Source organism: Micrasema longulum, unplaced genomic scaffold (assembly GCF_059751315.1).
Source record: "Micrasema longulum isolate JH-2025_06_02 unplaced genomic scaffold, ASM5975131v1 h1tg000971l, whole genome shotgun sequence".
Classification (NCBI taxonomy): Eukaryota; Metazoa; Arthropoda; class Insecta; order Trichoptera; family Brachycentridae; genus Micrasema; species Micrasema longulum.
The window spans coordinates 196,544-208,312 of record NW_028278162.1 but is presented as its reverse complement, the minus strand read 5'-3'; the positions used below and the strand labels follow the sequence as shown (position 1 = coordinate 208,312).

Genomic DNA, 11,769 nt, shown 5'->3' with positions numbered 1-11,769 from the left:
TCTCTTGGATGGTCTTCCAGGCGGACGTTGTCCAGGTGGGATTTCATTGACTGCAGTGTTCACAAGTCTGTCGCAGATCATTCTGTCCACATGGTACCTCCAGTATCATCTTCTGGATCTGCTCCATCGCTCGATATCCTCTATTTCACACGTATCTCTAATTACGCTGGTATTTAATATTTGTAACTGCGCACAATTACAGTTAAATTCACTGTAACGTTGGTGCAGCTGCAAATCGTAATTATAAAGCAGTCTTTCTCAAAGAGGGTGAAAACGCCTTTTCGTGGGCGCTAAAGGCCTTCAAGGGGGCGGTAGTAGGTTCTAAGAAAATTAGAGGGCGTTGAAGCAGTCCGAATCGGCGATGGGTGATTTTAAAAAGGTAAAAAAATATATTTTCTTGATATTTCCAAATAAAATTCATTTCTTCATTATTCCTACCCTGTTTTTGTTTGATTCATCACGGCTTTATTAGCCTGTGTGCCGTTTTTGTTGATATCAAACTTTAACAATTTTTATATTAAACCTAATTATATTAACAAACTTTTTAAAGTGGATCAGATTCATCATTCGTATTAGTGAGTTTTAAAATGCTTTTTTTTATTTTGGAAAAAATATTTCTAAATATAATTAAGCATTCGTTTTAATTGCTATTATTAATAAGGCTTCTTCATAATGTAAATTGGAACTCAGAAATAGCATATGGCACGTTAAAAAAAAATGCAATAGCTGTGTTTTAAATGCGCAACAGACGGTAAGTTTAATAATTTTGGTGGACTTAAGAAAATTTTGCACTCCCAAAGTAGGCGGTGAACTTTAGTTTGTTTTAAAATGATAAAATAAATAAAACAATTTTGTTTTTAACCACTAACTTTTTATTATTTTTTTCCCACCGACCGGTTTCAAAGCAAACAAGCTTTTTGTCAAGGTTTATGTAACTAATGAATTAATTCCTATTTTATTTTAATCATGTTTACTAAATACTACACGTGGACCCAATAAATCAAGTATTTTTTTCCTTACAAGGGTGGTAATTTGATATCAATATTTTCGAAGCTAGACAGGAGAGGACTTAAAGAAATATTGTTTATCTGGTCAAAAATGATTATTTTTTAAAAGTTATAAATTATTAAAAAATAATAGTTAGTGGTTAAAAACAAAGTTGTTTTATTTATTTTATTATAATGAATAACCACAAAATTAGTGCTTCAAATATAAACGTTATATTTTAAAATGCGTTAGCAAACATATATTTCTGAATTGAGAGTTAGTAAAATATTATTTATTAATTTTTTTTAATTACTCAAATAAATTCTAGCTTTTTAATGGAGCTTACCTATTTGAAGCATTGTAAACAATAGCTGTATCATCAGAACATATTATTAATAATAATTTATTTTATTAATGCCGTATGTTTCTATGTTAATTGTAATAAATTTAGATACACGTTTCAACCTTGGGAGATAGTAGTGAAAAAAAAACAATGGCTATTGTTATTTTAAGCGCGGCCATGATTACATATTATTAAATCATTGAAAAGAGTAGGCACTAATGATATCTAATTAATATTTTATTCACATGAAAATTTAATTTAATTCAGCAGGAAGCGGAACTGATTCAAATAGATGCAAACTAGTGATGCGCATAATCGATTGTACGGAATACAATGTTTAAATTGGTTATTTGTTAACTGATTATGAGAATAACTCATACTAATTTAAAATTAAATTTATAACTACCGAGTTATTACTTTTAAGGAGATGTAGGTATTTGTTAAGGCATGGCGCCGCTATTTCATGGGGATTTTCAGGCGCCTCGTATCGCCGGACTTAACTATAAATATTGAATAAAGACAACCTTATCTACATAATCTAAATATATATCTTTATCCATACTTAATATTATAAATGCAGAAGTGCGTTTGCTTGTTTATTTGTGTGTCCTTTACGTCTCAACGGAGCGACCGATCGACTTGATTTTTTGATAGGAAGTAAAATAGGCTTCTTAACTTTTCATATTTAAATTTATTTCAACAGAGAGGGAAATCATCTTTGAGAAGTACACAGTAAGAGCAGCAATATATTGATTTTATATACATATACAATATAAGTAATCGAAAGTAGTTTAATAGTATAAAAACATGTGAATGCAGCAGAGAAAAAAGAAAGAATAACAGGTATAGGTAATATTAAAAAAAGCAATATAAGGAGAAGATTTTAAACCAAAGGAAGTTGATTAAATTTCAGTATTACAAATTTCAGTAGAAAAATTTGATTAAAATTAACAATATTAATGTGAAGTGATGTAAGAGAAAAAAGGATCAATGGAAGTTTAATTCAAAAGATTACAATACACTATTTTTAAATAATTGTAATCCTGTATGATAGATATCTATATCTATATGATTTACAGGGCTTATGACCTGTCATTGGCTGGTTTAAGTGGCCACTTTACACACTGTGTAACATTCACCATTCTGCCCATGTTTGAACATCCACATTTCCTCAACTCTTCCATCTCTGTTGAAGGAAATTTAAATTGAGATAATTCCCTAGGGAGGAAATCCAGCCAGTCTGCAAGCATTTGGACATACTCAAACATTGTTGTACTTACTTTCTTCCCAAAAATAAAAAAGTACGCTTAAAAGTAATGAAATATTGTAACAATGAGCAACATTATTTGAAAATAAGTAGGCGGTAAGTTGTAATGTCAGAAATAATTTATTTGCTTTTTTTTTTTAATTTCTACTTCCTTTTTCAATGGTAAGTTTGGTATGCTTTTCGTTTTGCTTTTGTAGTAGGCTTTTAGATTTGTGAACAGAATGACGATGCTACGTCATTGTAGACTAACTGATCACTGTATTTCTTTCATGGGGATGATAGACCGAGCTTCTTTCAATCCCGATTAAATATATCATTCCATCGGAAAAATTATTATGTATAAACGAAACAACTAATTAATTGCCTAATTAAATTTTCCCTAATTCCACGTGAGCGAAGCCGCGAGTAAAGGCTGGTGCACTATATAAAGCCCATTTCAGGCGTTCGTAAAAATTTACACAAGGCAACATGATGGATTAATTAAGATTGTGTTATTGTTGTTGATTTGATGGTAGTCAAACGCACTAAAGAGTACATCATTTCGCCGACTTATCAATTTCTTTATGTGGTGTTTTTACCCGAGAGCCAGTAAATAAATATTAAAAATTACAGTAAAAATCAACCCAAACTAATTTTATACTGTCGTGTGGATTTGTACGATTACGGTCGTTGTGAAATCGTCTACAGGTCAGTGGCTAATGGTGGTTTTATTTACAGGCAAGCTATAAAAAAATATCATATATTTGTACCTACATAGAAGGTATATAATATAATGTAAGTAATATATACTATTAATTGATATTTTTCTGTGGTTCTATGTACAACAACTCTCATCTATGAAATCAACGATGTAACTTCGAGATATATTATATTATAAAGATATATTATCCATTACTTTAAAACATTACTCATTAAAAAATAAATAAAAAATAGCACTATGAATTCAGTCGATATTAAATATAGGCAGAATGGTGAATGTTACACAGTGTGTAAAGTGGCCACTTAAACCAGCCAATGACAGGTCATAAGCCCTGTAGATGCCTAGACTTCTATATCACCTTCTCTTAAATGTTCTTCATCTCTTTTGTAATATGTTAATGTTAAAAGCTCCCTAGGGAGTTGAATCCAGTCCTTGTCTACATAAAAATTGACAAACTCAAAATATTGTTGATAAATCCACCTGGTCCATGAAGAAGTGTAAAAATTGAAAAAATAAATTTCTCAAGCGTTGCCTAGTATGTAGGTGAAATAATTCATTTAGATGAATCTCACCCGCATAAATAAAAGTTTCAGCTCTTTAACTTCACAAACATCAACAGATGAAAGAATCGAAGGAATATAGATGTTCAAATATGGGCAGAATGGTGAATGTTACGCAGTGTGTAAAGTGGCCACTTAAACCAGCCAATGACAATGGTCATAAGCCTTGTAGATGCCTAGACTTCTATATCACCTTCTCTTAAATGTTATTCATCTCTGTTGTAATATGTTGATGTTAATAGCTCCCTAGGGAGTTGAATCCAGTCCTTGTCTACAAACATTTGGGCAAACTCAAAATATTGTTGATATATAGGACTAAATTCTATGCTTAAATTCTAATTCTAAAATTAATGCATTAATCGTAAACTTATGTGACAAAATTTATTACCAACTTACGAAACGATCATTTTCGAAAGACCTTATTTTCGAAACGAAAATAATGAATGAAAATATTCATAATAAGGGTTTAAATAAACACTAGGAGAATCTTTCAAAAATATTTTATTTATAGAGTAGGTTAAATCCGATATTCCTCCCGAGTGATAATACCCTATTGAATTGTCGGAGGGTTTTCAAGAATAGCATTATGACAAAGCAATCGAGTTGCCCAATCGACTATTGTCGAGTGGGTGACAAAATGTCGCATCTTTCCAGCATAAGGCTCCAGTTCATTACGTTTGCCTCGCATTAAATAAAAAAAAGAATTATATTACAACCGATATAAATCCAGGGTAGGTTATTTTATCATGCAGTGTAGATTTTTATCATGGCGTGTGGTATAGGCCTACCGATAAAATATGAGGTGTCAAGTGATTGAGTAACATAATAATATTGCTAAGATGCAGCTGTTGGGACAAGCTCTATTTACTCCCCTCTTTCTTATAACGACGGTCGGCTCGTCTCACTAATCAAATTACCTGCCGTGTCCCTGGCACCGGTAAACACTAAAAAATACGTATTATTATAAATTGCTAGAAACAATGGGTACTAAAGCAATAAGCGATCGCGTCGGGCGTCGCACTAGTACTAGCCACGTACTAGCTATTAAGGATGACAATAATTATTATTGCTGCTTTATTTTCATTTCATTAGCACACGAAGTTTTCAGCTTAGCATGTGAAATGCTATTGGTGACTGAGGAAATTCAGTGGCATAAAAAAAAACATGTTAATAGACTATCAAACTACGCCAATAAAAAAAATGTATTGTATTTATCGCACCTATCAGGAATACGATTGTTTAAAGTTTTGTTATTACTCCGCGTGTGACGTCACAAGTTCTCTTCGTTGAGTTCTGAGGTGCTATTATGGAGCTTCTTGCGGAGGCAGAGAATGGTTTCTTTGTGGATTTTTATTTTTTGTATGCGATTACAGTTTGCTTCATATATGACCAGACTGATGATTACACGTCATTGTAAATTGATTACAAAACTGTTCAAATAACAGAAAAAACTAATACGATTTGGTCAATTCAATATATAATATAATTTAATAAGTTAAATATTTTTGGCTATTCCGATTACCTGTTATTTTTAAAATTATTATTTGTATTAAAATATATTAATATATATTGGTATTATAAACTTATCAAAAATAATAATAATGATAAACTAAATGAGAAATGATATATTTTTTTTATTTCAACACCTTCCAGGCCGTTTCATGCCTCAGAATGATAAATTAATCTTAATAAATTACAACAGAAATGGAGAACATTACACAGAAGAAAATATGGAAGTCTAGGCATTTACAGGGCTAATGACCTGTCGTTGGCTGGTTTAAGTGGCCACCTCAAACACTGTGTAACATTCACAATTTTTTGATTACGTTTGAACATCGAAATTTCTGCGATTCTTCCATCTGTTCATTTTACTGAAAAAAAAGAGCTGAAACCTTTATTGTTGTAAAGAGACAAGAGAGAGAGACAGCCTATGACAGGTCATAAGCCCTGTAAATGCCTATACTTCCATATTTTCTTCTCTGTAAAATGTTCTCCATCTCTGTTGTAATTTGTTAATCTTAATGACTCCCTAGGGGGCGAAATCCAGTATTTTGTCTACAGACGTTTGGACAAACTCAAAATATTATAATTATTCAATTATTTTCCTATAGCTAAACGCTTTAGATTTTTTTATGCTGTGCCATTGATAGGTTCAATTTTAAGAGTTTCATTAAAAAAATAGCATTTGATCGATGCTGATGCTAATGCTAATCATGTCATCACTTCTAGGTAGGTATTCGGTATCCGTAGTCGACTGGCTCTATGTAAACTGTAAATTATCGTCAACTACGGCACGCGGTCGTGAGCTCTACTTCGCTCCATTGGCAGTCAGAAAGAGACAGGTACCGCGGTAGGCTGCGCTGGCGGCGTTGCACTATACGCTGTTAAGTTTCATCCATATCCATTCGTCGATGAACTCAAATTTAACTCTTGCGTTCGAATTTTGAACGACATAGAAATAAGTTCTCCAAGTTCAATTCAGTTTTGGACGACGGCAGTTTTCTGAACGATTATTTTCCCGCTTTGAGTTTATACAAAGCGAGAACAAATTAATTAAAAAGTGTTTATTTACGTGTACTGTTTGTGATAAGAACCGATAAAAAGATATTGTTTATTTAAGTGTTTTGAGGATAAGGACGCAAATCCTGGTATTGATTCTTCCAATAAGGGCAAATGTAAGTAAATTAATACATTTTAATGGTAACAATATTTTTAGTGTGCCATCTTAAAAAATCATAAGTTAAAAAAAAAAACATTCAAACCATTTTTATTTTATATATGTATATTTTATTATTCATAAATGCTTCATAAAGCTAGTTTTTATAACGTATATGCCTATAAAACATTTGACTGACTTTATGATCAAAATTAAACAATTCGCATTTTTTTTAAATGATCAGATATATTAGACTGTGAAGGATAAAATTTGGTATTTTAAAAAGGTTTTTTTTTTTTTTTTTATAATTCAGGGCAGTGGTGTAGATTCTTATTACTAATAATATTTGTAGAATAAACTACTACATTAATAAATACTACATTTGTGAAAAATAATTAAAAAAACAGACCGTTGAAAATTTGGACTAAATTTCGCTGATCTTTTTAATCTCAAAATTAAATAAGCATAAATATAATATATTAGAATAAAAACATTTGTGGCATTTAAAAAATGAATTGGTTTAGGAATACATTTTATTGGGAATGATGGGCGTTAACATGGACAGAATGGCGAATATTACACAGGGTATAAAATGACAAGTCAAAAGAGTTCAAAAGTTAAAAAATTCAAAGTTCATTACTCTATATCTTGAATTCTACAATCACTTCTTAAAGAGCATCACCATCTCTGTTGAAATTCTGTAACCTCTATTTCTACCCCTGTGACGAAACGATGCAATGGTTTTAATATATTAGGTATTATGTATTTTATTTTTTAAATTACTGAATTCGTAAAAGTACGTTTCTTATTTTCGTAGTTCTAAGAATTCAAAATTTAAGTATTTATACCGTTTTTTTTTATTACTTTGTAATATAATGTAGTAGGTACATAAAGTTTTCTTTCGTTTTGCATAATTTCTACCGAAAAATTCAATGAATAACGTTTATATATTATTATTACAAAAATTGAGAAGAATACAGGAATTTTTATATTAAAAAACGATTATTAATATTATTTTATCATCATCATCATTCCCATGCATAGGCCACTGCATTGGTTTAAAAATCGCTGCGTATCTTGATCATTTTTAATGAAGGTAAGATGATCTGTCTTACGTTTCAGGTGCTAGCCCAGGGACTAAGAAATTTTATAGTGGAAAACACTTTTTATTTATAAATATTTCGTGTTAATCATGCCGGGAATCGAACCCGAGACCTCTTGCATGGTAAGTAAATGCGCTGACTAATACACCACGCGGCTGACAAAAGATTATTAACCTGTTAACGGAATTTTTGTACGATGACAAAACTGATCAAATTGATTCGATTTATGATATTTATTGACAATGAGGAAATTCATTACTATGTGAAATTGAATATGAAAAGTGTTTTTTTACACGTGATAAAAATTAGAGCATTTTTTTATTAATTATTTTTTTTTTTGATTGATTTTTTTTTGTTTTTTTTTACAATAAACATAAGCGATAAAACAGAGTATTAAAAAAATAAAGCATAATTACATCGCAATGAAATACATATTAATAGTAAAAATAGTAAACAAAAAATCCCACAAAGGCATGGCCTGTTCGTGGGTATACAAGAAAATGTTTATGAACTTTTGCTCCTATAATAAAAATTAGACAGTTATAATATTTTTGTGTAACACGAGAAAGAAAAAATAAAATATTCTCCGAAAGATAATATGGCATTTAGTTGTACGGCGAAGATTCTGGAAAATGTATTAAAATAATAATAAAAATGTTTTTTTTGAATTGACCACTTTGAACTACGTCACAGGTTCTTGTGAATCAACCAATTAATTATGGTTTTGTTATGCGTTGTGAGAGAATACCGGTTTCCGGACAGTAATTTTTTCAACGACTAGCGTATTTCGACTGCTACGGGGTTCTACTTTGACTCAATTTACAACTCACCGACGATAACTCGTGACGTCGGGCGGCGTAATTTCAAAATAACAAAACTTTAAAAAGTCATAGCGATGATAATACGAAACATAAAAATAAAAACAATTTTGTCTGGCTTAGTTTGATAGTCTAATAAAAAAAAAAATGAGACCATTGAATTTCCTAATCATAAATGCAATTTGATTGTATGTAATTAGATAGTAATTTATGCTTTCATATAAGTTATAAATTAAAATATTGGTACACTTCTACTTATTTATTTGGACAATTAGCGCTTTCGCTCTCTAACGTCCATCTTCAGCTCCAGTCTGGATTTATAAATATATAAGTTACACTTTTTATTAATATTTAAAGTATGTAGCCAAAGATTTCAATTAGCGTGAGTAAATATTTGTAAATAACCAATTACCGATTTTATTACATCCACCGGATTCGAGACGTACCCGTCTCTTCGTCAGAACACTAATTACACATACATGCAAATCGTACTGCGCACATTTGTCATAGTAGTTGCTCAAAAATATGACACGAACGGGCTAAAAACCACACGATTAAACATCTTTCAAATATTATAATCAATGCACGTTGGTGTAAACTCTAAATAGTATTTGTTCTATCAGAACGTTGGGTTTATATTTTTGCGGAGGTGTATTTTGATATTTGCATGTTAGTGTAATTAATGTCCCGAGGAAGAGACCGGTACGTCTCCAAACCGTTAGACATGGAAAAGTCTATAAGTAGTTATACTAAAATATTTCCTAACATTTAAGTACGTACTTTAATTATTTATTGCATTACACAAGCATATGGCCATTTAATATACTTTGAATTGCCACTTATTTCATTTTAATTATGTCGCGTTATATTTTTATATTGCAAAATTATTTTTTATTTTTTTTTTTATTAGAATTTTCATTTATCATTCAATTTGAATTAAAATTGGTCTATTTTTAAACTTATTTTTAATATAATTAATATTGATATTAACGAGGAAGTTCGGTGTTATGGGAAATTAGACATAAAAAATGTATTCTTACGCGCGATAAAAATTAGAGCATTAAATTGTTCGACGAAGTTTCTTGAAAATGTAAAAAAAAAAAAAAAACGAACTAATTTAAACGACGTCACTATTTTTTTCTAAATCAACTAACGGTAGAGTTGTGATAGATCCCGGTTTACGGGAAGCTAATTCATCAATCAGCAGAACTCACCGATGAGAACTTGTGACGTCACGGGCCGAGTAATTTAAAAATCACAAAACTTAAATAATCGTGGCGCTTATAATACGATATTTATAAAAGCATTTTTTTTAAATATCGCTTAGTTAGATAGTCTATTAACAAATAAAAAATATTAAAAGAAACCACTGAGCTTTCATTCGTCATCTAATCCTATTTTCATGACATGGTATCGAAAGATTGCCACATATGAAACAATATTAGGTGAGCGTATTCACTATAGAATTCAACCAACTCTATAAACACCAAATACAAAAGTGGGCATTAAAGTACCATATAACAATGCTAACCAAATTAGACCACAGATGTGAACGGCACAATATACTGCCTTGAGTTGTGTGTTGTGTCCTGTTCTATTTTTACACTCTGTATAAATCTATTGTTAGTAATATAAAAAAAAAAAAACGAAAAGATTGGTGGAGAAATCACTGTTAATATGTATCGTTTTATTCACGCTTCATATACGCTCGACGAAAATGATTAACGATAAAAATATGGCACACGGAAAATAAAATAAAATGCAAATATTAAACTGAGGTGAAATGAATTAAATTACTTTATAATAATGTTTAAGATCAATCAGAATATAACATATCAAGAGCAGAAATCTTAATTTTTCTAAAATGTTGGATAGATTAAATGAAATTAGGTACTTGAACTGTGTTGAACAATACTCTACAGACATACTTTTTACAGAATTTTCAGTACTAGACATAAGACAAATATACATAAAGACAATTTTAAGACATTTCCATCAAAATCCTGACAGACATAATGACGGGCAACAAATTTACGACACTAGGCAAAGACAAAAGACAATACTTCTGCTCCCAAAGATAAAAACAAATTACGGACAAAGGCATTATACCTTTCTGGCCCCTAAGCTATACAACTTTTTAAGCAAGGACATATTGGCGAACAAAATGAAAAACCATATTTTTAAAGCTAGAGTCCATAAATGGATTGCTTAAAAGACTAGACAGGAAGCTGAGGAATATGTTTCGTACATAAGAATATAATTTTAGTTTCTTGAAAATCCTTTTTCGTTTTATTGATGAAGGTATGTTTAAATTTTTAATTTTTTAAAATTTCTTTTGAATTTTTAAACAATTGATGTGAAGTTATGTACAATTATGTATAAAATAAATAATACACCGACACTCCGGAACGTACCTGTGGGCCAGTGGAGTGGCTACATCAATAAATAAAAAATAAAAATATTGAATGTACCGTACCTGTTGTAGAAACATTTTTGTTTACTATGTATTTGTATTTTATATTGGATTAAATAAATAAATAAAAATAAATAAATGCTCTAAATGATAATAATAATAATTTACTGACAAAATTACGATATATTTATCATTTTTTAAGGTAAAAAATATATTTTATTTTATTTATTCAAAACTTCAAGTACAAAGAATAATTACTTTGGTGGACTTATTGCTAAAAGCAATATCTTCCAGCCAACCAAAAAACAGACTGGTCAAAAGAAGAGTTGGTCAAAATTTTGTATAAAAAAAACATAAATATAAATCAAAAGATACGTGCATAAATGAAAATGACCCAATTAATAAAAACTAGCACATATTAACTTTTTTTAAAGTACATTATGTTATACATAATAAATGATAAGGAATGTAGAATCAGATAATGAGTTTGGAAGGAGACAGAAAGAGGAACCAATGATTTGTTAAGTATTATAATATATTAAAATGTAATTGCCTAGCTTGGAACGGGGTATGTACCCTTGTTAGCTGGGCAAAGTGAATATGGAATTGTATTTTGATAAAGAGTGTGAATAAATAAATAAATAAATAAAATAAATAAATAAATGAAAGAAAAATCGATAAAAATGCATATTAAAAATATTTTTTAAAAGTAAAATTTAGAGAGATCAGGATTCTGGGGATATATAATAATGTTTCAGGCTTTTTTTGAAGGTGGCTAGAGAAGGTGCATTTTTTATATGAAGAGGTAGCTTATTCCGAAGTCTAGCAGTTTGAACGGAAAAGGAATAGCTGAAATATGATGTGCTATCTTAAGATGTATGAATAATTCCTCTGTACGTGTGATGTCACCGTACTCCTCCTA

General features: G+C 30.2%; 1 protein-coding gene across 2 annotated transcripts in view; it reads left to right on the top strand.

Annotated features, from left to right (window-relative positions):
* Window positions 1-6,128: 6,128 nt before the first annotated feature.
* The window catches only part of LOC148277828 (myosin-IIIb-like), an 84,824-nt gene continuing 79,183 nt past the window's right edge, over window positions 6,129-11,769 (top strand). For both annotated transcript variants that reach the window (XR_015823353.1, XM_088232306.1), the window contains exon 1: window positions 6,129-6,532. The gene's annotated coding sequence lies outside the window, so the exon portion shown is untranslated. The remainder of the gene's footprint in view (window positions 6,533-11,769) is intronic.